This window comes from Gymnogyps californianus, chromosome 5 (genome assembly GCF_018139145.2).
Source record: "Gymnogyps californianus isolate 813 chromosome 5, ASM1813914v2, whole genome shotgun sequence".
Classification (NCBI taxonomy): Eukaryota; Metazoa; Chordata; class Aves; order Accipitriformes; family Cathartidae; genus Gymnogyps; species Gymnogyps californianus.
The window spans coordinates 19,006,097-19,032,852 of NC_059475.1; the positions used below are offsets into that span (position 1 = coordinate 19,006,097).

At 38.7% G+C, this 26,756-nt stretch overlaps 1 protein-coding gene across 1 annotated transcript in view; it reads right to left on the bottom strand.

The window, feature by feature from the left end:
- BRSK2 (BR serine/threonine kinase 2) overlaps positions 1-26,756 on the bottom strand; it is a 326,522-nt gene that overhangs the window by 260,935 nt on the left and 38,831 nt on the right. The gene's annotated exons all lie outside the window — the stretch shown is intronic.

The following is a 26,756-nucleotide window of genomic DNA, read 5'->3' on the forward strand; positions in this document are numbered from 1 at the left end:
TAAATAAAATCTAAATGATGGATTCAGATAGATGTTTTCCATTATTAAAAGGAACCGAAGTGTTATTTTTCCAAACTACAAGCGTACAATACTGATTTCAACAAACACAAACTGAATGCAAAACAGAAAGACAGTCCTGCTTCTTTTATTCAGCAACTAAGAACTAGGTTGAGGATGTCCATATTTTGCCGTGTAGCAGAGGCTGACATGATGACACCTCCAGTAAGGCAGTGAATTGCCATTTCAGGCCCTGATCCTACATCACTGATGCCCCTGAGAGCTGGGCCACTGACTTCACAGGTCTAAGGATCAAGCCTTAGGTGTCAGCACAGTTGCTACATACCACAGAAGAAATACCAACTGAAGGTTTCTGGCAGCAAGGGACACTGAAGTTCATGGTTAAAAGCTGCTCACTCGGCCTTCTAAAGCTTCCACTTTTGATATCACTTCTCAACAGCTGTGCCATGTGTTAGTGCTTGCAAATAAATTTGTAATCAATAAGGTATCCACTGTCCCCTCAAACATAAACGAAAATTTTAGAACCAAACCAAAGATCTTTGAATGGACTCTCAAAAGAGAGAGGATTCAATGTTAAGTTTCATGTAAATAAAAATCATGTCATCTCTAGGGTTCAGAAGCTGTAGTCCAAATGACAGGTGATCCCTTTTGACTCATCATCTCCAGTACATGTCCTTAGTTCACCAAACAACTTTTTAAACTGATACTTTCAGCTTTAACAGCTGTTTCTTGCTAAACCTACTTTAGTTACTCCCTCTAAAATTATCTACTTATGTCAGCATTGTTTTAGAGCTTTGTTTGTAAAAACTCTTTCTAGACCACTGTGCTTGCAGGACTAAGGCACCTATTCCTTTTTTACAGCACCTACATCAACAGCAGTAGCAAGGCCAGAATCCACGGACAAAAGCCTTGTGCTCCACCAGTCTCTGCAGTGCCAAGAAACATTTGTACAATTCAGTTTCATCAGATATGTACAGTTGCATATAATGAAAAGTAAAATGCACTCCAGCCAAGCCTTTGGACTGCAGATTTGGGATGTAAAATTCTGAACTAGGCAGCAAAGCATCAACCATATCCTTAGACACATCTTCCACTCCTAACGGTTAGCAAGGCCTCAAAACCCTTTGCATGTTTAATGTAGGGATCTTCATCTCTACATATGCAGGTCATGTAAACTCAGGAAGGAGGGCTAAGTGAAGGGGCCCTAAACACTTCTTCAAGCTTTTGCATAGCATGCTGTATTGTTAAGCAGCAGCAGGAGTATGAATACCCTGGATGTACAGCAGCTGTTTGTGTTTCAGCAGGCAGAAGATGGCTGGCTAGGCTACAGAATAAGCAGCAGGAATCCCTGCTTTGCCAGGCCCGTCTTACCTTACAGAAAAGGAGATGAGGAGGAACTCCCTCCATTCCCTGTGCCCTCCAGGTTACTGCAACGTGAAGATTGCACTCAGCCCTTCACAGCCTGAGTGATTCTACTCTGGAGGGCAGCTGGCCAAATGACAGTCCAGAAAGATAAAGAAATGTTCAGGCAAATCATCACAGAACGAAATCCTGTTTCTAATTAAAAAAAAAAAAAAAAAAAAGGTATATTAAACAACTGCTAAGTTACTCTCCTGCACTAAGGGCCTCACTGTGATTCTCTGCATTTGTATTTCCTCTGACTTACAAGAGTTGAAGTCATTCTTTGGTGCAAAAATAGGAATTGTACTTCCCAAAGGACCTGGCAAACCACCATCATAAAGACAACAAGTATCTTTGATCACACAAGTTTTAGCTACAGCATAATCTCTCATGCATTCTAGTCTATAAATCTTGCCACCCAGTCCCACAGACTCTTCCTCAAAACTGTTATGTTAGAGCATCAGGAAAAAATAGCGGGGGAGAAGGGAGGAAGACAGAAAAATTCCCATTTAAAAATATACTCTGGAATGCCATTTCAGCAGCTATCAAACAGCAGAATTAATAGGGAGTTGATTTAGGGGAGATATTTCCAAAGGATTAGAGTCAAAATTTCCAGCTTTCCTAAGAACTGTCTGGTAATTTGAGAGCTAAAGATGCTACTTTTGCAACCCAGACCAGCAGTATCACTGTTATACTTTAGCTTCTGTGTTTCCTTCACAGCAGTTTTATGGCTAGGGCTCCAGGACACAATGGAAAGGCCATAGCAGTCACTGAAAAAAACTGAACCCATTCATACCAGGTGCTGCAAATTAAACGACTAATCAGCCATCAAGCAGAATGCTTCAGAGGGGTTGGTACCAGTGAACGTGAACACTGATGCTGCCAAACTGTATGTATACTGTTCTTTTACATCTGTATACAGTTCTCAACCTGTAAGAAGAGTGGATAACCTATCATATCAGATATATTTCTGATGAAACTTAAAAAAAAAATTGTACACCATTGGAGTCACCAGAATAGGAAAATAAAATAGCTGTGTGTTCCGTTTGCTTCTTTCCTTGTAGTTATTTTTAAAATTAAAGTAATATTTCTCCCCACAGGCCAGGTACTTTCATCTCATGTTCCATAAATCTCTACTCATATGCTGCTTATGTGCTTCTCAGATTCACTTTGTTTACTGTTGCAAAACTCATGTTGGCACAACCCGAAGTTAAACTCAAATAGTGACTACAAGCTTAAGTTCAAGATTAGCAAGATCATTTTACTGACATTGCTGAAAAATAAAAGACCCAACTGTTCCTGCAAATTCACTCATTTCCATGGAGTTATGTCAGCAGAGAACATTTTAGTAGTATCCTCAAAATGAGAGCGCAAAAGACACTGACCCACTAAAAGGCAGGGCGTGGATGTAGTAGGGAACTGGCAAATCCACCCAATCAAAAAATTCAAGATTTTGACAACAATTCCATCCCTCATTTATCTCAATTTGCCCAAAGGCTTCATCTCAAATACAATTATATTATGAGCATTTGCTTATATTTCAATATCTCAATAATTAATGAGTGTCTCATGAAGCTGGGACATAACATAAAGACAGGGTATTGAGCATGCTTCCATGCTAAAACTCGCCCACTCTTAGATGATGTTAGAAACCTAATAGTATCTGAATTTGCAACATTCTACTGCAGCAGTTCTGGAAAGACATTGAAAGCAAAGGTTCTTTTCATCTCTTTCTTATAAAGCCTTACAGTTAGCTAAAATCCCTCTGGACTAATACAGATATCATAGGTATAGATTATAACAGACATACATTTACATAATATATACAAAACATATTCGTTAACTAATCTATAATTACATGAGCTCCCTAATATTACACCACAGGCGCACAAGAAATGACCATGCACACAGCACCAAAGACTTTATGGAAATACAATAATTACAAATGAGAATCAGAATATCACTTAACATTTCATCTTTTCTTCTGATCCAGAATAAAAGGGATCAAACTCTATCCCTCCACATACGTGTGTATAGGCACATGAAGACACTTTTCCTTGCCTGTCGATAATAGAGAGATACGTCTCAAGAAGGGCCCTTCAGTACCCTGACAGCTTTGACAGCCACTGTCATTACAGCTTATCAGAAAGAGGACATAGTATGATACCAGTATGTTAAAATCCCTTCCCCACTTCTGCCCTTTCCTTGACATTTCTTATCGTTTGCTGCCAACACTCCTTTACCTTGTATGATTATCATTGACACATATCATTTCAGAGTAAAATTTATAACAAATTAAAGACCTTGCTCTCTTCTGTCATCTATTAATTCAGAGAAGCATGAGTTTCATAAAAGCACAAAATTCACTAAAGGTCACATCCTCTGTCCAAAGAAGTCAAAACTATATTTCCAATGAACTAAAATCTGATAAGTCTGGATGAAACCCTGAAATTATAATAGGAAACGTATTTCATTAAGAGACCAGTTAAGAAGATCATCAACCACTTCCAGGATTAATTTGAGAGGTCTTTATTTTAAAAGAAACTTTATGGTACAACTAGTTTTACTAGTCAGTTGGATGGTTCCTTTGAGAGATTTTGCCTTGCATCTTACCCAAGGGTGAAGCGGCAATGACAGAAGCTACAGAGAAACGACAAGCTGGGTAGATTTGTGTTGATAGAAGCTAGAAAAGTGCTAACAAGGGAAACAGTACTTTTCACAGGTTCAAAGCAGAGTTTTTCTGGTTTTGGTTTTAGGTCTGGTTTGATCAGAATTGATCTTTTAATTCCCCCTTAATTCTACCCCCAGCTCTGCCTTTTTTTGGCTGAGTGTAAATGAAGACCTAGAAAGGATCCATATTTGAGGACCCATGCATACCTTTTGTGAAAATAAATAAATAAGCATTAACAAGCCACAAAACCTGCTTAATTTCGGGCCAATTACTATCACCTTTATCTCCACAGCAAATCAAGCTGTATGTGAGGTGGAATAAGAACCACTGTCTGCATCATCCCCCAGGCTGTTTTGTTGACACCAGTTCTACCTCATCTCCAGCAGGGTTAGCTACCAACTTTTTAGTCCAAGCCTGAAAATGAAGAATTGCTGACTTTTTAGGAACATGTATAATACACATTAACATACCTGAAATGTAGACACAGATATCTAGCTGTTAGCCCAGAAAAGAAAGCAGCACTCAGATGCTGACAAGGAGTATCTGGGAAAGCTGAGAGCATCTCTGCTGGCATCATCTACATCACACACCTCAATTGCACAATGATCCATGAATTAGTTACAAGACAGCACTAATAAATTACCCTGAAAGTTTGACGCTTAGTTTGTGTGCTATTTTAGGAATTTTAAAACTTATTTTGAGCAATTCTTGGTCCTCTCTACTAGAACTTGTTTTAACAAAAGTTCTGAAGAATGTTCTGACTTATTCTATTCTCTCAAAACAATTAGTTTGGTGAGGGTTTGGTTTTGGGGGTTTTTTTTGTGGGTTTTTTGTGGGTTTTGTGTTTTTTAAACAATTTTTTTTTTCATTTCAGGCCAAATCATGCCCCCAAAGTGCTGTTTATTCTTCATTTCCCTTCCAAAAACCTCAGTTTACAAAGCTGTTCCAACATACAACTCTGACAGAGCTTCATCTCCTCAAATGAAAAACAAATCATTTAACTGAAATTGGTGCCAATTTGGGTAGTGGCAGCCTTTTAGCACATGAATACAGTCTTTGAAAGGACCAGAATAAAAGCAGAGACCAGGATCTTGATTCTTTCTTTATAAGTATACGCAGACTTAAATCTATGTTGATAGACTCTCCATGGCACAGAAAGACACGGTAGAGCTAACATGAACTTTCACGTTTACAGATTCACAGCATTCGGTGGAGTCACTAGGTCACTGGAGTCACTGATTCCCAAGACTCAACATCCTGCCATCTCTAGAACTCCTCTTCTGCATCATACACATATGGGGGGTTCAGAGCAATGAATGCATCCAGAGCATGGAGGTGCATTTCCACTGGATACTGGAGAAAAAAAAGCTTTGGAGATTTCCAGTTCCCAAAGGACCTTAATGTATATTAAACAGCTTCAATAAAATAGGAAACATCCTGGATACAATGTAACTCCATATGTTATTGCAGGTCTGACAACATAGTCTCCTTGCTATACAGACTTTGTAAATTACAGTGATATTCTCATGACAGGATGAAGCTCTCATCTCTTCGCAGGAAGGTGCCTAAAATCTGCAAGACTGGCTGCCACCCTCTTCAGCAAAGGCTTTTTGCTTTACTATTTGTTGTGATTAAAAATTCAAGTCGGGTTCAATGACAATACTGTAAGTCAAAATTGCTAACATTTTTATCCAAGGCTTCTAATTTACAATGCCACTAACTTCCCTCTTTGCCATGAACTTTTTTTATACTTAGCTTACTGTGATCTGATCATAAAATAAACGGAAATTCTGGTTTTATGATCTGATCACAAAATAAATGGAAATAAATGGACATTCCACTAAGAACTCTGTGCATGTGACTACGGTAGGAGAAATTCATACTGACTTCACTATTTGCTATAAATCTCAATATACCTGGGCATTAAGTTCCACCAAAATTTTATTTGATAGAGAGGATTTAGTAAGAAAAAGATCTACTTTCTAGTCCACGTATGATACTAAAGCCAGTCTGGCACACAGACGCTTCAGTGAGGAACACTTCCCTGGTAAAGAATTGTAGGATCTGGTCATTAAAACACTATGCTGAGATGCAGAAATCTGGAGTTCAACTCACAGCTATGTCACAGACTTCCTTGGCAAGTCTGAGATGTCATTTAATCCCTTTGTGATCAACATATTCAATGAAGTTTATTATTATTTTCTTTATAATATCCTTTTGGAATAAAAACATTTATGCACTTATTGAATCTAGCAAAATAGGGCTTGAATCGTATTTCAATCCCCACAGTGCCACTGTAGTACTGAGTTCTGACACCAATTCTTCGCCAGCTGGGAAGGGAAGCTGTGGCTAAAAAACATGTCTGCAAGTGTCCTTCTACAAAACCAGTTAAAAACTGGCTGCCCTATCAATAAGAAAGGAATATACTCAGGTCTGCTGAACAATTTCCTCATACAATCCCTCCCTGCAGCCAAACAAGGTAAAAATCACAATGCCAGCACCACGTACGTAGTGTAATTCACCAAGTGCAGCTAGAATGGCAGTTCTGTAAGACCCCAAGGCCCAGAATCCGTCATGCGATACATCAGTCATCAAACGACAAGACAACAAACCAATAAGCAGTAAGAAAAGCACATAATTTCAACCAGCCATCCAAAAAACATTGTTTCCTCCCTGGCATATCACAGTCCAGAAGATTACAGCATGAGAAGACATTAATTCTCCAAAACCACCATAAAGGCAACATAAAGAGAATTCTAATGCTTTGATTCTGCATGAGCTTGGTTCCAACAGCAAGAATTGGATTATTGAAATGTCTTTGATATTCACATAGACATTGCACTAATTTACACAGTGACAGCTCTTTTCCAGGGATGTTAAGCAGCTGGCTGATTGCAAAACAAGTAGGACCATAAGAAGAGGAAGTGATGAAGTCAGGTTTCCTATGGGTTTGTGTGCCAGCTGGTTTCCAATGAGGTGCAAACCTGAACTTAAAATTTCCTTTAAGTTACAATTTTCACAACAGAGCTTTTTCACTTGTGGTCTCTAGTGCCTAGTAAAGGTTATACCTGTGATGCTGTTTTCTCAGCAGAGCACTAAGGGCATCCCCTCTCCTGCACTTTGGAGGCTGTTACCTTTCTTGTCAAATTTAGATTAAACTGGCCAACAGGTCCACTGCTGGAAAGGGAAGAAGATGGAAGACAACCAAGGATGGTAAAAATGTTCACGATCACATAGGCCTTGATCCCTCATGAAGCTAGGTTTAAGATGTCATGAAGTAAACTTGTAGCATTTTTAGCCCAGTAATCTTAACCCTTTTTATAAAGCCTCCAAGATTCCCAAAGATGGTTCAATAAATTGAGAGACATATACAAAGTAAAAGTCGAAAATGAACAGCAGGGAGAGATGATGGGAAAGGAAAGACTTCCATATAAGCACAGAATTAGTGCTCTATACAATTTCTGCCTCAGTGCGTTAACCTTTCTCTCTCTGGCCTCCACTTCCCTTTAGTTACTCACCATGAAATAAGTCTTTTAATTGCTATGTAACTAAAGCCATCTTTCTGGCAGATTGACTGAGAAGGCCAAGCTGGTGTCTAGGGACTACAGGCCCTTTGGTGACAGTTTTAATTCTGGTCAGAGTACAGAAGTCAATAAATCATTCTTGCAGAAGTTGTTACTGACCCTGAGCAAGCCCTGGGAGGAGAGATGCAATCTCTATTCACTAGGAAATAAAGACTTGTTAATTTTTATTTTTATTTTTTTTTAAGTTTCAGATACAGAACAAAGGCGGGGGGGGGGGGGGGAGAGAAGTTCAAGAAAGGCAGGAAGTGCAAAGCCCAGCCTTCAATGACCAAGTGGAGGAGAATATTTATTAAGTTCTGTTGCTTGACGGGCCTAGCACTGACTCACCTGGAACAGAGCTGCATTGCCAATATTTCAGGATACTGACCCAAACCTCAAGAATGCAATAACATACAACCAGTCTTCTTGCATTGTCCTTGTGGGTTTTGTTTTTTCTTGACAATATATGAGTTTCCATTGGTCAAATTAAATTTTTCTTTTTCCAGATTTAGACCATTTTTTGTTTAAGGAGTCTGAAAATATTTTTAGGTAATTAGCTCTGTCATTATTATTTTAATGCAAATGTGCTAATTACTAGGTAAGGCATCTTCTCAGAGAGTGCAAATAAGTACTAGTTCATCACATGATTCTCCCCCCCAATTCTCTTTGTGGTCTTTGGTGACAGTGGCTGTTACGCCTCCAGCCTGCTTTATATCCGTATTTACACCGTGAAACTTCACCAACCTCTGTGAGACTGTACTTTTAACTGATGGAACACGTAAGTGTCAAACTTTAAAACCTCATTAAAAAAACAGAAAATAAAGTGATGCTTTCCATCAAAACAGGGAATTTATTTGGAATCCCCAAGATGTCAGAAAAGCAGGAAATGAAGGGTTAATGACCACACAGTTTTAAGCAAATGCTGAAGGGAATTTAACCCTGTCCTTTGAACACAACAGGTTAACACCTTCTCTTTTTTGCATTCAGGAAGCTGAAAATGTGCACCACAATATAAGCATTTGTTTCATATGCACATGCTACACAAATCTGAAGTTAACGGTCTTCAGGTGAAACCAAGTAATCACTAGACTGAAAACTCTCAGCACCTTTCATGACAGGATTGTTTGACAAGCAGCAGTTAGCAATTGCCTTCTACAGGCAATTCTGCCTTACTGGGCATACAGAATGTACCTCTATAAAATGCTATGGGACAGTACATCTGTACAATTAAGTTGCAGGTATTCTAGTTTTCGCAGCATGGATAAAACACACTTTTCATCAACAGGTTGGGTAGCACAAGTTTCCAATGCCAAGCAAAGTATTCTCAAAATGCTATCATTTTAATACCATAATGACAAGAATCCTTCAGAAATATCAGTACGTAGATAAGCAACATTTTGTCACACATGTAAAAACTAATGTGTTCTGACATCATTTCATACTCACACAGCATTTATTTTAGATGGTTGTCTCTAACCTTCCGTTCGACCAATATGAATTTTAGCACTGGCTTCACTGGAAACAGGAATAAGCCCTTTATGAACAAAGATCCAAAATGACCTTTGTATGATGTAAAAGGAAAACCTGAAGTAAGGAGGATTCTCAGCACACACGAGTTAGCTACAAAGGACAAATGCAGCAGCTAACAGCAGTTATTGCTGTAATCCTACATTGTTTTACTTGAGAGAAAGATTACTTCTCCACTGCACTTGGCACATCTAAAACAATTACAATGGCGTGTCCAAGTCACAGCAGAGGTAAAGAAAACAAACCCGGCACATACATGCTTTATTATCGCTTCAGTTCATCATCAACTAGAACACAAGAAAATCAATAAGAATCCTATACGAACACATCCACCATAATAAAATATGTGGCTTACATATATCAAATCCTAACAAGTGTGCTTGCATGCTCAGTGGAGAAAATCACTTCATAAAACAATTCCAGGAGAGAACTAAAAAACAAAAAAGGTGTCTAAGGAAGGGACAAAACTGAATGATGCATCCAGAGGATAAAGAGATAACAACAAGAACTCTTCATCAATATACTGGACTTGACAGGCCATGTTTTTATCCATTATTCTGTCTTAGTTAACTTCACACCTCCAAAGAGCCATATGCATTTTTGACTATGCTGGAATCGGTAGACTGAAGTGACTAGTGTCTATTTATGTCCCTCTAATCCATTCGATTCCCTACAGAAACAACCCATGTTAAACAGAAATGACTACCTGTTTGGGTCTCGATTGTCTCCTCTGTAAGGAGGAGGAGTGCACTGCATCACAGTTCTTGCTTCAAGAACTGCCTTGGGAAGTGCAGCTCCCTGGAGTTGGAAATTTTTCATAAAACCTCCATCTAGTTTTAAAGTCCTGCTAGTCTCCAATCATTCACATAAGACATGCAAACAAGTCAGGTTCTCTGACACAATTCAGGTTCTCTGACACAATTCAGGTTCTCTGACACAATTCAGGTTAAGGAAATACATGGAATAAAACCTAGTGTTTGCCACAAAGGTTTTCAGTTATTCTGATTTGCCACAGTAGCAATAATTTCCTCATTGCCCCGTACAACATGAATTTCAATTTACCTGAAGAAAGGATTTCTCTGTTACTTGAAGGTAGATTTTTGACAGTGTTTTTCCATATTAAAGTCTAGTATTCTGGCCCAGGATCTGTCTCAAGTAGTTATCGATAATCTCCTCCAGATTTAGCTTCTACTGACCTCCAGTAAGCAAGCCAAGATATTAAAAAAGAACTGCATCAATCTGAAAATCACATTACCCCAGGAAAGTTAAAAACCTATTCCTGTAATTACTAAGATTATAGACCAGGAGAGCGTAGACAAGATATATTTTGTTTGTGACTTTAAAATTTGTTTTATTGTCTTCTCTTTCATTCTTCAGTCCATTTGGCATATTTAGCAACTATTTCTGTGCAGCCAACTACACTATTTTCTTTGGTAGTGTGTACCCTTTCCTAGACATCAGAAAACCATTTAATAAAAAATACTACCAGCATAACAGAGAGAAGACATTTCAGCAAGAAAGACATAATGAAGAAAAACAAAGAAGAAAGAATAGGCCTGAGAATTGTCTTGGTATTGTGGCTTATGTACCTTTCTAAAAGACCTAGCATAAAAGAGAAAAAAATTCTAATAGTAAAAAACCAAAAAAATTTAAAAAAATGAAGTTCTACCATTAAACTGTCCTTTACTATCATGTTGTTTTCCTAATCAGTTAAAACACAAATTCAAAGTGAGAGTGCCCCTTGAACATTCACCTATTCCAATTTCCTTGATCTTGGCTACTGCCTATTACTCCAGATTGCTTTTACAACATCCTTTTATTGAGCTTTCTTTTCACTGCTGTCCCATAAGGCCAGAGAGACTTCTCAAGTCAATTCTCAGTGCACCTGAATCAATTTCTGAAGCTAACCATGTCAAGGGAGTAACCTTTTTTGAGACTAGAGACAGTCATATGAGTGTCTAATACATTGCATTAAATTTCTTCTGTAATTCAGTGTCAGGCTTTAAACCTAGTGCAGACAGTAGATATAACGTATGCTTGTAAAAACAGCGAGTAGGGTATAAACTTGCATTACAGGTATTATAGTGCACATTTGACACAACAGTTCCCTTCTACTGTGAAAACAACAATGGGATAGTCCCAATTTCTCAGCAAGATCCTGACATTTGGGTATATGTATTTGACACATGTATGAAATCTGTCTTAAAACAGATCTTTGAATCCATTTTCAACTAATGCCCCATTTTAATGGTAAGAGAGACTATATTGCTCTACCTCAAACACAGCAAAGCATAAAAGCCTGCTTCTAGTCAAATATAAGGGTACATCTAAGGGTGCATTGTTACATGTCCATTGTTGAGCACAAAAATCACTACTTCCTAACCTTCATGTTTCCATGAAGAGACGTATCACTAAACAGTCTCTAATTCCCACTTCAAAAACTTCTCACAGTTTGTAAGCAGCCAGAAAGGCCACATTTTATAATTTAGCTGTCCTCAGTTTTTGTAATGATGTTTATTTTCATACTTCTTTTTACACAAAAGTAACATTACTACCTCCTGCTAAGCTTCACACTTCACTCGGCTCTCAGCAGATTAAGTCCCTTGAAGTAGGCTTATATGCACAGGAGAACTTGTGATACTCTCCATACAGAATAGTAGTTACATTGGTTTGTCAAACGCCTCCCTAACACCTTAACATTGTGTTCTAAGTCACAGTGGGGAGGCAATCAATCACTGCAGCGTAAAAGGATACCTTCTTCCTCTTAAGGTGGCTTATACTGACATCAGTCATTGGCTATAGCTTTCTCCTTTCTGTGAGCTGGTAAACTCCAAACCCAAACAGGGTGAGAGGATAACTGCAGTGAAAGTGCAGACAATGGAGGGTAATATATTGGAGCTGAGAGAGTTTAACAGCCCATGCAGGCAGGGAAAGAAATTAAGAGGACACTCCTGGCCAGAAGTGACACAGATACAGTGAAGAACAAAACCATCCATTTCTTCCCCCTTTCACTTACCAAGCAACTATTCAGCAAAGCAGGCAGCCACATTACAATCTTTTTATTAGTTAGCAATGTAAGTCTTTGAACAAATCTTATGGCAAACTCTAGTTAACATGAAAGATTTTACTTCCAGGAACAGTTTTAGCTCCGCCACCGCCGCCCTGCTCCTTCTATTTTTGCACAAAAAAAGAAGGGATGATACATAAAGGAATATGTCCACAAAAGTATGTGGAGTGCTGTTCGCTCATCCTTCCAACGGTCTGTGTCACGATACCACAAATGCAAGGGGACACAAACAGCAGGAAAAACAGTGGCTAAGAAGGTGATTTGAGGAAGGAGAGTCATATTTCTCACTCCAGGCATGCAGCACTAACTCCTTTTCATAGACACTGGCTGGCTTAACCTCAAAACTCCTAAACCCCTTCCAAACTATGCCACAACCACTTCCCAGCTATGCCACTTCCACTTCCCTGAATCTCTGTGTTTCAATACTTAGAAATACACTAGGATTTTAACTCATGCAGTCACTCAAACATTTCTGCAAGCACTAAGATGTCAAGCAGTGTCAACGTACACAGTATTGCAGTTATACTAATTTAGAACAACAGGAGAGTCACAGCTGGAGAATATTATAGTACTTTAAAAAAAAAAAAAAAAAGAAATTAGAGAGTTCCCAAAATACCTCCTAGAATGAAGTCCTGCAACTTTTATCCATGTTCAATATTCATTATGCACAAAATCCTGAAGAATTCATGCTTATGCACCACACACCCCAAGGATCCCAGAATCAGGCCCAGGAGGATATGCAAAGGTAGCAACTTCCTTTTTTCACATCCAATTACAGTCTCAGGTGTTTTAAAAAAAGCAACCACAGCATGGACAGAGATCTTTTTGTATGCAAAAAAAGGCTACAGAGAGGTGAAAATATGCAATCCCAATCAACCGTTACTGCAGATCTACAGAATTATTTCTGAACATTTTAGTGAGCAAATGTATCATCCAAAGCAACGTAGGCATAACAGAATTTCACTGAAGGGCAGCCCTGTGGTGCATTTCTTGCTGTGGTCTTATAAGCACACAGAAATCCCATAATTCAGGAATAATTTTAGGAGAAGTTGCATACATCAAAGTAGGGGGTGTGGAGGAGATGACTGAAAATACACACTACGAAACTTAACTTTCCTTTATATAAGTGCATTATACCTACAGTGCCATAAATGTGCTTAGTGTTTTACAAAAAAATTTATAATTCCCCAGTCTCTAGGAGCTTATGTTCCAGGTTCAATAAGGTGATAATACTTCTTAGAAACATTAAATTTATTATAGCTATTTTAAGAAGTAAAGAAGCCTTAGAAAGCAAGACTATAGAACAGAACCTTGCAATGATTCAAAATATAATACCACTTCAATGCTTCTTGGCATAGCTGAAGGCACTTATGTTCCAGTAAAAGTAAGAAATAGCACTTCTCCAAGTGTAGTTAGCACTTCACCAAGCTCTTTAAAAATTCAATGCTGCATATGCAATAGGCATTTCAATTGTCACCCACAACAGAAATGTTACTGTATACAAAGCAGCACCTGACAGCTATTTACTAACTTATGACATTATACAACAATTTGTCTTGGTTTGTTTATTTTTAAGGACAGATTTGACAGAAGTTTGGTCACAATTACAAAACCAAAACTAAGGGTTTTGAGCAAAAATCCACTGAAGGCTTTTGTCCACTGACACCCCATAAACAGCGGGCTTTCAAGGTGAAACAATGCATCAAAAACTGCCAAATGAGAAATAATTTGGAAGAAGAAAAGGAAGAAGGAAAAGCAGATAGGTATTGAGGAGATAATCTGAAACTCAGATACTCAGCTAAAGGAGACATTCATGTGCCACATTGCTAAATCTACGGGAGACAGTCAACTACAAACCAGACACAGGTCTCCAATGTTACTACTATCAGTAGTAACAACCGTATTTATTCTTCCAGCTCCTAAAGGTTAACTAAAAATGGTTACAGTCTCTGCTTACAGTGCTAGGCATTCTGCAAGTACAGAAATGTAGCTGGGATCTCTCCCAAAGCCTAACAGGAGAAGACAGTAAGACGACAGAGGAAAGGCTGAAGATACAGGCAATGAGCAAGGCAAGGGCTTGTACCCATCTGGACAGTTTTGAGGAATGCATGTGTGGGGGTGTTTACTTCGAAGAGGACACCTAACCACACAGCTAAGGAAAGGGAGGAGCCTGGAATAAGATGATATAACATGAGGAGGGTGAAAACAGACAGGATTGAGGAAGAGAAATTGAGATAAGTTTTGAGCGCATCACCAGTGAGCACAGGGCAGCAAATGCCTCTGCCAGAAGTGCAGGCCACTCTCTGCATGGCCTCCAGCCTTTGCTGTGCCGCTTTTGCAGCTGTTAGTACCAGCTGGTGTCTCTGTCTGCTTGCTCCCTGAAGTTGTTTCCTCAGGCCACAGAGCCAGGTTGTGAGGGGAGGAGGCACAACCATGGTCCTACTGCTACCTACGTAGCCATGTCCTGGGGCTGCAAGTCCCACAAAGAGACTGGCGACACAGTCCAGTTGAGCCTGTGTTCGACTCTGCCTGGAGTCTTTCATCTGGTTCCAGTCACTCTGTTCCCAAAAGAGATATTGGCACAACTTGAAGGATGTCAATTATGGAAAATAATATCTGCCTGGAAGGACTACTCTGCAAATATTTAAAATTAAACAAACAAACAAAAAAGACTGGATATTCAGAGCTTGCCTAATAGTGAATAAAGAAAGATATGATAAAAAAGTTAGAAATATAGGAAAACATATGCACCAATGATGGAAAAGAATTGTTTACTGTAGTAAATACAAGTATGAATGACAGTTAAGGAAAAAAAAATTAAGAATGTGGCAATGCAGACAACTATAACACCTAGGAAAGAAACAGAAACTGCAGAACAGTCTCCAGAGGAAAAGAACAGAGTTCCAATATTCAAAATTCTTAAAAACAAGTGTAGGCCAAAAAATTGTTTAAATAAGCAAAAGAAATGTCTCAAACAGCGTACAATACATAACAATCCTCCAATGACAGACTGTTGCCTGGATAACCTAAGACAGTTTCTCTCACACCTATTTGCTGATTAAAATTTGATTGAAAATAAGAACATTGCAGACTACACAAATGCAACTGAACATCAGTATTTGCTAAGATCTTAGGTTAATCCCTCTTCCCTCTTACAAATAATGCTGTTGAATAACCTCAGAATTTCAAAATATCTACATACAGTGAACTGGAGCACTCAAAAATGAAAATACACTTACACTCCATATTTCAAAGTTTAGAACACAACTCTTGAGGAGGAAAAATGGTACTATTACTACTACCACTATTATATTACTTCAAAGTTCCTAATTTGATGCTTCCCACATAACACACACACTGGAAGTTTATAATGTTCCTTTAAATGGGCAGATTTACAAAAAGAATTCATCGTATAGACCCTATAACTTACTTCAACATCATTATCTATTTCTTTTATAGCATAGCTTAATTAAATATGTGGAAGATGAAAAAAGAAAGAGAAAATTAAATCAAGCTCTATAGTATAAAGGGTGATACTAGGGAATTTTCCTCCTAACATAATGAGATCATACCGTTAAGGCTCCACTGCGTGAAGCTTACAAGTCATCTTTCTTGCTTTATGGGATATTGTCCTTCATTCATACACACAGTCCATTATACATTATAGATAATGTATATAGGAGACTAAATGGAAGAAATTGCAATAAGCATTTCACACAAGATAATGGAATGGATATATGATATAAGGGAGACTCAGCATGGATGAAGAAATCTGCTTATCAGGCCCTCCACAGTATTCCAGCTATTTATGTAAAGTTTAAGCATTGTTATCTGGAGAAGGAGGGGAAAAAGAGGGGATTCACAGAGGAACAAGGTTATTCATTTGCTTTACTAAGCCTGTGTGACAAACCATTACTCACATTCCCCACACCCATAACTTTCAAAAACTTACCTTCACTGAGACTCTGGGCTCTCTTTTGAAGTTTTACTAACAGTAAGAATGATGTGGTTGATGCCATTACTACATAATATTATAAAGGTGCAGGACAGAACTGGGAACAGCAGTGTGAAATTTTTTAATGATACATTTACATGGAGGCAAAGATATTTTACCATTACAAAATCCACAATCCTGTTAGAGTTCTCTTTGCTGTCAGCTGTCCACAACTCCAAATCCAAGTTCTCCTGCTCAATAATAAATAAGGAAACCTCCTCTCTGGAACAATACGTACTATTCAGCTTTTCTCATCATGGGAAAGGTTTAATCCAAATCAAACCATTTTGGATGTCCAGTCCCTCCATTGAATTTAGTAAGATCTGGATCAGGCTTCTGGAATTTAACCTAATTTCACAGGCTTAGCTAAGACAAGAATCACTAAAATTTAAAGACTGAAACCGCCTTTGTGCGTGAGTTATTACTCAAGGGACGTTTTCCTGGCAAAGCAGGATTCTGGACTGGGTCTCTCTTCCATCAGATATTCATTTTCCTACAATTCCCAATTCTTCAGTCTGTAAATTTCAAAGAGGTCTTCAGTATTGAAACAATTTGTGTGGAGGAAGGGAATCCTGAAGTGAAGAACAGAACCCTAAAGCTCTTACCTGTTTTACCTGACCAGAACAACTTCACCAGCAGACAGCACGACACACAGATGTTTCCACTTCTCACTACACTTCTCTCAGTAATGTCCTGGTGACAGAACTCCATAAGGAAACTTTCAAAGCAATGGCAAAATGTGGCAGATTGCTTGGAAACCAGACTTAGCATATTGCTCTCAAAAAGGCTTCACAACTTACAGAAAAGAGTGTTTCTTAAACACTGACTGCCTGCATCTCTGGTTTTAATACCTGGTTTATGACCTTCACAGTCACTCTGACACACATGCCAAATAGCATGTTACCTTATTATGTCATCCAGTGTCCACAACATGGGCATATCTTCTATGTAGAACTTCTTCTTGCGTTCACTGAAGAGTTTTGCTACTGATATCAACAGCACTAGTTTACAAGCCTCTTTAATCAGTAGTTGCTCTTCACGGTTCTTTTTATAAATGTTGTCAACTACAGACAAGTTTAAGAAAATTACTTATGTCAACAGTGCCTCCCCTCTTCTCCATGCTCAGGTTTTCAATTGCAACACATTAGCACAGTACACCCCAATAATAAAAAAATAATTAATTACAAAGCTAGACATTGTCAACAATAGAACACACGTCTATTACTAACTACTGAACCCTCCAAACCTCTTGCCACTTTAAAATCTTCTGTTAAGTGAAGAATTCAAAAGGACAGCAAAGGTTATAGCACATAGTGGAGGAAATGATCTCCAGAACAAATAGCTCCACTAAAAAAAAAAAAAAAAAACAACAAAAAAACCTAAAAAATCAACCCTTCCATTGGTTTCTTGATTGTTGGTGGGGGGTGTGGTTGCATTGAGGACCCTCAGGTAGCTAGACTGAATTCACATACATAGTAACAACCATGAGTAACACTCAGAAACAACAAAAACTCTCAAAAGAGGATTCCAGCTTCAAATTATATATACCTCCATTTATAAACATTGACACAAACACAGAGAAAGAAGGATGCATAGATGCAAAAAACAGGTACATATCTAAGCAAAAGTTAAGAAGAGATACATAGAACAAATGAAAAACCTTGAAAAATATAGTGATACCACCATACACTGGTACATATTCCTTTTGGAATAGAGAGATGCTGTATTTCATGAAAAGAATTCTTTTAAAAGCAAAGGAATTGCCTTAAAATTGCATGCTCCATGATTTTGAGTGTCCCTATACCATAATCTCTTAGTTTCAGGGTCAGAAATCCCTTAGTTAAACAGAAGAGACAGACTGCAATTGATAAGACCTTTTTCATTTTCTAGCATCCATGCAAGACTTCCCTTCTTGTAAAGCCACATCCCTTCTGGTGGCAACAAATCAACAATTAGGTTAACTAAACCCCAAGGGATTATTTTGCTTTCAATCTAATTTGTCACTGTTTTTAAAAAAAAAAAAAATCTTAAATATACGTGCAATTAGAATTACAAGCAATGGTAACCAAGACTTTCAAAAATAGGTGCAGATATTTACTTTCCTTAACTGTAATCTTTATTTCCGGAATTTGGGTCCCAACTTAGCTAATCGCCCAAGGACATGATCTTCAAAAGCATTTTAGCCCTCTACACAGTACCTCCTTTCAAAATCTTCACCTTTCAGAAGATTCTGGTTTTAAAATGGTTTTGTCACCGATACACAAAGGTGCAAACTCTCAACACTTGTGTGTACCCCAAAGCAGCACTGGAGCTTTATTTTAAATAGTCCACGTACCTGGAGATAATGGCCTGTATTAAGATATTAAGCCTAGAGGAAGGCCGCAGTCTTGCATATACATGCTTCATCAATTTACAAACTGAAGACAATTCTGCTTTGTTGTTCCCCCCCCCCCCCCCCAACACAGTACAAAGCTACTTGTATTTCCTCTCAGAGCAAGGTGATCAAAATATGGGACTGGTGGAAACAAGGAAGATCAATTAGCATGACCAGATGTCTTTCAGGTCTTCCTATGTGACTCTGCATTTCCGAGCTGAAAGGCAATGTCATTCTGACCCATGCACTGAGTTGGAGGTGAAGCAACAGTTAAAAGATGGAGCAGGCAAGCCAACAGCAGAACCTGAAAGCCAAAATGCAACTCAGTTTGTGTCAGAAGAATGAAATAAACAGCCTTAGATCTTTCTGTTGTGACATAAAAGGAAACTTAATAAACAAAAACATCACAAGCAAAAAAGATGCAGATTGGGCATCTCCCCTGCCACCACTCAAAATCAAACCAACAGCAAGTATTGTTTTAATCACACTATTGCTCCAACATTTCAGAAGCAAGCAGGACTGCATAAAATAAAGAGACTGCATCAAGTAAACCCATGGACACATGGATCTTTTTATCTCTTATCTAAGGATGCCAGATTTGGGAGCAAATTAATTGTTTATTTGTCTTGACTTGAATGCAGTTTACTGAAATTTACTGAACACGTCTGCACAATTTGTGAGCCCTGAGACTGAATCAATCTGAATGTCCAGTTAATACATAAACTTACAAACAGAATGCTTCCCAAAAGAGCGAAGGGGAATGCCACTCAGCATGAAGATGACTGTCACAAGATCTCCTACTTTTTGTAATAGCTCCAGCACGAACTACCATGTTTGGCTCCTCAGAAATAATCTGCAAATTCAACACACATACAATCACTCATAGCATGGATTGGGTCTGTAGGAACAGAGTGGAGATTACCTGCACACAAAGACTTACCCCTCCACTCCATCCTTTCTCTCCACTACAAGGTAAAGGGAAACCACTCTGAGTTTGGTGTGTGAAATCACACCATTCACGGTATTACCCTAACAGGTAAGCAAGGAGAAAAAAGACCTGAAAAAAGACCAGTGATATGAGGAAAAAGAATTACTACAAACAGACTGAGTATTTCTGATGCTATGCCAGAACTGTGAACAGGCCAACTTCTGTCACAACAAAAAGAAATCATGTCCTACAGATTTGCATCTCAGGAAACTGCTCCCTTGTCAAACAGCCTTCATGCAGTGCTGCAGCACTAGCAAGAATGATCTCATTTCTGAAGAAAGATCACTCTTATCTGACATGGCCTTGGAGGCTACCAAAAAAAGCAAATCCAGGACCAAAATTTCTGCTTCCGCACCAGCTGGCCCATAACTGATCACTTACACTCCAATGGCTGTACCAACTTCTTGTTTTAAGTTCTGTTCACTTTAATTTTGCCTTTTCTCAAATATTTTGTCTCTTAATCTTTGGTACTGTCGTGGTTTAACCCCAGCCGGCAGCTAAGCACCACGCAGCCGCTCGCTCACTGCCCCCCCACCCCTGGGATGGGGGAGAGAATCAGGGAAAAAAAACCTCGTGAGTTGAGATAAAGACAGTTTAATAGGACAGAAAGGAATGAAAAACAATGATAATGATAATAATAATATGACAATAGCAATACTAAAAGAATTAAACTATACAAAGTAAGTGGTGCACAATGCAATTGCTCACCACTTGTTGACCGATGCCCAGTTAGTTCCCGAGCCGCGATCCCCCCTCCCAGTTAACTCCCCCCAGTTTATATACTGGGCATGATGTCATATGGTATGGAATAGCTCTTTGGCCAGTTTGGGTCAGCTGTCCTGATGGTGTCCCCTCCCAGCTTCTTGTGCCCCTCCAGCCTTCTTGCTGGCTGGGCATGAGAAGCTGAAAAATCCTTGACTTAGTATAAACACTACTTAGCAACAACTAAAAACATCAGTGTGTTATCAACATTCTTTTCCTACTAAATCCAAAACACAGCACTATACCAGCTACTAGAAAGAAAATTAACTCTGTCCTAGCCGAAACCAGGACAGGTTCTCTCTTAGATACAGTAAAAAGCAAACCAAAACACCCTATTAATGCAGCATTAATAATTCCAAAAATCTTGTTAAAACCCCTCCATACTTTATAAAAGAAAGTATTTACCAGGCATTTCAAAGACTGAATAATGCAGGGTGTTAAGCCATCTGTGAAAGGTGTGACGATTTAAAATTTATTCACTAGCATAGCAAGAAAACAAGACATCAGATTGCCAAGCCTTTGTGCCTTTACATATTTTGAGATTTCCAACACAAATAATTTCTTTGTTTTCCCATCACCAGGCACTAAAAGATTAGATATGACATATTTTGTTCAAGGCATCTCACCTTACTTAGTAAAAAAAAATATAAGAAGAAAGAGAAACATACTGCTACGAAACATGGCTGAATTAAAAATAGAAGTTGTCTGTGTTTCTTGAGGGACAGGGGGTAGAAGCACAAAAAAACCCAACCTACTCCAGGATGTTGCTTACAAAAAACAGGAATGCAGCAAAAAAATTTTGAACAATCCCCAAAAGCCGCAACAGTTTCAGTGTATGCCTCCTCACACCACCCCCTACTTATCCTCAGTTCAAAATACCTTCAGCCAAGTGAGGGGTAGAATCTCATATAGTTCCTCATTATGTGATATTTACTTCCTACAGGTCCCACATCAGCCACCATCAACCCATAAATCCAATTCAAAACCATTTTGGATTGACACAGCCTTCTCATATTAATAGCATTTCCTGAATAATTACAAATTTGTAGTTACCCTTATTATGTATTTCTGTAGTTCATACAAATGTGTAGTCCACTCACAGGTCATGCCTTTTGCCCTCTCTCCTTCTGAGAGGGCTGCTATGTTCTTACTCAACATCTTTGATTATTTGCAAATATTCAAATCTGATACACTACCTTAACTCATTTTAAAGAAAAGCAGCACGTTACAACAGCTGACCTGCTTGCCAGTAACACTGCAGTACTATTCTTCCCTTAAGGAGGAAGGAAAAACATCTGAAATAAATAGATACTTAATGTATCTGTTAGATACTAATAGATATCTAATAGATAGATTAGATACTAATATATATCTAATAGACAGATCAGATAGACTACAGTTATGGTGGTGACATATACCACAAAAGGATAAAGAATTTTTAGGAGGATTAAAATATCCCCAAAATTACATACAGCAAGGGTTATCTGAAATAATATAGCAGATTATTCTTGCCTAAATACCATAAATACTTTCCTGCTATTTGGATAAACAGCTCTAGGGACACTTTTCAAAACAACGCTTTTTAATAGTCTGCATTTGTTTGGAATAATTAGAATTAAAAAACAGGGATATTTTAAAGATAGTGAAATACAACTTCTGTGTGGATTCACAAACATTGTTTCAAGGATCGCTTTGAGAGAACTCAGTATTGACTGAGATTCATTTAAAAAATACCACTAGATCTCATTTCTACTGGTTAGACATCAAAATCACCATCTCTACAGCATACATGACAGACCTCAGGGTCTCAGTGGCTTTCCACAGTCACCTATAACTGCTGTAAGCAAGCTTTTACATCTAGGGCTGCAACTCCTAAATCCTTCTCTGCAGCAAATCAAAGTTTTTCCTCCATTTTCATTTTAAAAAAAATTAAAAATTATATATCTATATATATAAATAGAAAGTCAAAATAATCCCCCTGCAATCTCCTAAACATGACAGTGCAGACTATATTACGCTGCCCAACCCTGCCCCCCAGGGAATTATTTTAGTAATAAAGATACGCTACAGAGAATATCTAACTCCAGCAGATTTAGTCTTGATGGCAAGGCTTGACTAAAGAAGAATAAAGGCCTGGACAAAATAGCAAAACACAGCCAAATCCTTCAGAGCAGTACTTGGTCACAGAAAAGTTAGCTTTATTTGTGTGAAATGCAATTACCAGAAACTCACATGAAACCTGCTGTACTGGATAAATGCATCAGTTTTCAATTTAGACACTAAAGTCTGAATGTGTGACTGACATAGAAATCTTACTTAGCATATGAATAGGAAGACACAGCCAGGGCTTCGGTATTCACATTTCACTGAAGGACATGCAGAGATCAGAACAGGAGACAGATTCAGGCAGTGGAGGCCGTATCCCCCCAATCTCCTACAGTTACTCTGAGTGATGTGGGTCAGGTTAGGCTAGACTTAGATTTGCAAGTAAACTGGTGCAACAGGAATAGATCACTAGATTGAAGTAGTTAATGCCAAGTCCCTGACATCTACACTACACAGACAATTCAGGCATTTTATTTCACTATAGATTAGTCAGTACCCTGAAACAACTGTCACCAACACACAAATGGTTGACAGCTCTCTGCAGGATCAGCCACTGGTTCAGACCCTCTAAGATCCCATTAACAGTTGCAAAATGGTCTTAAGTAATACCTCCCTTATGCCTAAATATTTGAAGATTACTAAAGGAAAAGTGCTAATCAGTCCTGTGGTCACATGTGTATGGTTATGTTTAATATTATTCTATCTTCCAATAATAGTTAAGTGGTAGGTAGGAACAAACGTGAACATTCATAGTAAGATCATCACTTTTTAAACATGAACACCCTGAAGAAAAATCAGCACGTATGTGTTCAGATCATTTATGTACAAGAATTACATCAAAAGGTCAGCTGGCTTTCTACTTCAGACAAAGCCTTCAGTATGAAAAAGCTTTTGCATCCTGTGCGTACACACAGACCCAAACACTCTCAAACAAAATTTCCATGCCAGGCAAAGCTTATGGTTCCAGAGCCTGATCTTATAATTGGGGACTTCAGTAAACTAAAGAGAGCAATGCCCAATTTCACAGACCAGTCATAGTGAAATGAGAGAAATTTCACAGTTTTATTCTAAAAACGAGGAGCAAAGGGAGAGAGGTTTGGTGGGCTATTTTATTTTTTAAGTCTACTCATACACATAGTGCTGATTTTTTTCTGCAGATGTTTTAAGGTGCAGCTGAAGGGAGCACAGAGTAAAGTAATGTTGTGGATGCAGAAAGCACGTAGCAACTAGGTGACTTCTTTGGGGACATAAGAATTGCCATACTAAACTAGGCCAGTGGTCCAGTCTGACAATAGCCACTCTACCAATCAGAACAAGGAGCTAGAAACACATATGGCTATGTGTATTCACTGTGTATTCACTGTATTCTTCCCAGTCCCCCTGTATTTGGCTTTGTCCTGTCACCCATTATTTCAGCTTCTGAACACATTCCATCTCTTCTGTATATGCTAGCAACATAAATCTCTTGGAGACTTCAAGGATGCAACAGATAAATGTGGTATATGCGTTTTTCATTAAGAAGGATAGAATGCTAACTGATTCTGTGAACACTATGGTGGTAGAAAAGCTTTAGCAAAGTAGAAAGGTTTTGCAACACTTTCTAAGAATAGTTACACTGGATTTGTATAATCTCCTCTATGAATCTGTCCACAGCCATATACACATCTGTCCACAGCCACATACACAGATGAAAAAAAATAGTATTTTATTCTAGGTTTTGTCAACTACAGTTTGCCAGAGAACAATAGATATAGGCTGCTCTGTAAACCTTACCCTATAACAGAGTAACAGAGATCTGTCCTATCTGTCCTGTTAATGACTGGGGCAGGGCAAAGAAGATCTCGTAAACCCAGTGAAGCAGTGGAACACATCTGTGTAGCCTATACAGTGGGGAGAGACAACATTGCTTTGCATTGGCAAGAACTTAAGTACACATTCACTTTCCTCAAACACAGCACATATTCCTGAGATGGAAAGATAAGAAGGCTCTAACAATGATGGAATTTCTTGGGCCAAAAGCAAGCTTTCAGCTTGAAGGCAATTCCCCACCCCCCCATCCCAAATGTCACAGAAGTCAACTGCTTTGCCTGATTTCAGTGCAAACTTCCATCCTTATGATCAGGAACATCCCTTAGCTGTATTGCTTTATGGTGTCATTATTCTGTACTAAGGGAAGTGGTATTGATTTTAAGGCAACTGTTTTGGTAGGACTTTTCTCATTCTGTTTAGCTTTTTTTGTTTTGGGTTTTTCTGAAGATGAACAAGCCCAACCACCACAGGGAGCGTTGGCAGTGAAGATGCCAAGAAACAGATTACATATTTCATATGTTTCCTGCCAAAGTATATTTGCACCCTATGCCTTCCACAGCTGACTTGGAGCTGCAAAGATCTTTTTTCTTTGGCCCTTCAAAGTTTGATTGCTGCTTCCCATATGAAAGCTCAATAGGAAGCCAGGCTCCTTGTGGCAGTTCTTGAAGACACTGGCAAACCTGCACACCGAAACCCTGCATCAGTGGGAAACTCCTGCAGGCCCACAGTTACAATAGCAACATTGACATTTGGAAGATCTTCACGGAGAATTTCTTTTTCCTAATTGTTGTAGGGAACTGTAGTGGGTTGGGGTTTTTTTAATAATTTTTTCTGTAGCCAGCCAAGAACAGAAACTGCAACCACCAAGCCTCAAAGGGTGAGTCAGAAAAGCGGGAAGAGACAATTTTTGCAAACTCTCCCCGCTCATCTCCAAATATGCAAGCTATCCCTATAGTTCCTTCGGAGTCTCCAGTGGATAACTACGTGTTTGAATACAATAAAGTGTCACAGCAAAGAGCAACTGCTGATCTTCCTTAACCAAAAATCATGAATTACATTTGGACGTTATCCAACAGGCACAACTCTCAACCTTCAGTAAGCAGAATGAAGCTTGTATACAGCATTTCTTACTGTGTTACAGATAGTGGGCATCCCTAACTAATCCCAGCATCTTTCTTAAGGACCTCATTCTTCTTAGATCCAACATGCTACAATCAGATAAACTAAGCAGTTACTACCTTGGAAAACTCTGCCTGAATGTTTGCAGAGATGGGTCAGGTGCTATACTGGATCCCATCAAACTGCCAGCGTCTACCTGCTGTTGAGTAAAATGTAGTTATATGGGCAGCACAACTAAAGAAGCCTGCTCTCCCACAGGTATTCAGTTCATACCAGATTCTTTGGTTTCTAAAAGGGGCAAGCTCACATCAGACTTTCTGTAGTTGAGCCATGTGAAGCATCTCTCTTCTATACAGATTCTCTGGTACCTAGAAAAGGATGAGCTTCCACTACAGTAGTTCTCTTAAATGGAGCACTAACCTGCTTTCTTTCCTCTAACCAAGAGTCTGCTTTCAACAAACTTTTAGAAATTCAGTACTTGTGACACTACTACCTCTCTGTTCTCTCTGTGCAACTAGCCAACATGTTTATAACTTAGAGGCACACAGAAAGCTGTATTTCTTATACTGAATCATAGAAAGTATTTCCGAGATGTCACAGAAGTCCTGGACCAAGTATTGATCCTGGACCAAGTACTACAACTACACTAACTGACGAATAGATTGCAAACGACAGGAACAAGATGACAGCAAGGGAAATTTTGAAACCCACAAAATTATACCAGGAAAAAGCAGCTGAAGTGCTATTTATACTACGGTAGCAATAGGTGTTTCCCATATGTCACTATCATTACAAGTTTTTGCTTACACACCACTAGGAGACAACAAATAAATTTTTATCACAGACACAATTGCCTTGTTTCAGCAGCACAAGAGATTAATTTGATCCAACACTGTAACACAGCTCGTGCTAAGGTGACAGCAATAATATGCAGCTATTCCAGTCAACGGCAAGTATCATCCACGCCCTTATGTTAAGGTGCAAATCTTCAACACTGACATCCCAAAATGTTACGTTGACTGATAGAGCCTCTCAAATGCCAGTGCATAAAGTAAACAACATAAATTGAATGCTGTGCTGTCAACAGAGTGGTACAAAATCGGGTGTGTAATTAAGCAGTGTGCAAGTGCACTAACACTAAAAGTATTCTTGAACTGTTCCTTTCCAACACTGATTTATTCCATTTGTTAATGACATGGCAAAACAATCCTTCTGCTCTATAAAAACATGAAGCTGGCTAACAATCCTGATTTTTTAAGTACCTGGGAAAGCAGTGGCTCTGTAAAAGATAGCCCATTCAAACACTCAATGGCTAGCAACTACTGGCTAGCAGCTACTAATAGCCAACTCAACTTCC